At 34.0% G+C, this 897-nt stretch overlaps 1 non-coding gene across 1 annotated transcript; it reads left to right on the top strand.

The window, feature by feature from the left end:
• The first annotated feature begins 209 nt into the window (after window positions 1-209).
• On the top strand, window positions 210-314 carry LOC123324437. Its single transcript, XR_006539809.1, has one exon. It is a non-coding gene; the product is annotated as a U6 spliceosomal RNA (small nuclear RNA).
• Window positions 315-897: the final 583 nt, after the last annotated feature.

Genomic DNA, 897 nt, shown 5'->3' with positions numbered 1-897 from the left:
CATGTTTGGTGTAGGAAGGCTACCAAGTTGGCCTGGGACAGTTGTGTGCCCAGAGGCAAGAAAGCTTTCAAATATGAATAGAATGGCATCTAAGGGACCTCAGACTCAGCCTACATGGTAATTAGCAATGAGAAGATTTACTTGGAATATCTGGTCAAATGCTCTGCTCTTAAATGACCTCAATTTACCTTTAAGAATTGGATTATTAAGTGCTCCTTTTGGCACCACATATATTAAGAATTGAAATGATATAGAGATTAGGTTGGCCCCTGCCCAAGGATGACACGAAAATTTGTGAAGCAGTCCATATTTCTACAGAACAGATTGATGGTTCCCAGAGGTGGGGGCTTGGCAGCAGGCAAAATGTGTGAAGGGTGCCAAAAGGTACAAATATCCAGTTATAAAATAAATAAGTCATGGGGATGAAATGTACAGCCTGGGTCAACTATACTTAATAATTCTATGTTGCATATTTGAAAGTTACTGAATAAATTCAAATGTTCTTATCACACAAAAGAAACATTCTGTAAGTTTGTATGGTGATGTTAATTAGTCATATTGTGGTGATCATTTCACAGTATATACAAATATCATATTAAAATACCTCTTTTTAAGCATTAAGTATATAAAGGTTAAGAATAAGGACCACAATATTTATGTTCTTGTGTTAAGAAAGGATCTGTGCATACATGATAATTTTGATATTTGAGAAATTCAGTCTCAGGGACAGCCTTGCAGCTGCTATTAAAATGTGTAATCAAGAAATTGATTTAGACAATTTTTAAGATAAAATCTAATTTTTTGCATGGCTTTGGAACATCTGAGAAAACTCTAGAATCACCTTGGTATTATTTGTAAGTTTTATTTATTAGACTTATAAGAATTATTTAGCATTTG

The sequence above is a fragment of the Neomonachus schauinslandi genome, chromosome 3 (assembly GCF_002201575.2).
Source record: "Neomonachus schauinslandi chromosome 3, ASM220157v2, whole genome shotgun sequence".
NCBI lineage: Eukaryota > Metazoa > Chordata > Mammalia > Carnivora > Phocidae > Neomonachus > Neomonachus schauinslandi.
Note: the sequence above shows the minus strand (reverse complement) of the source record. Positions and strands in the feature narration are given on the sequence as shown.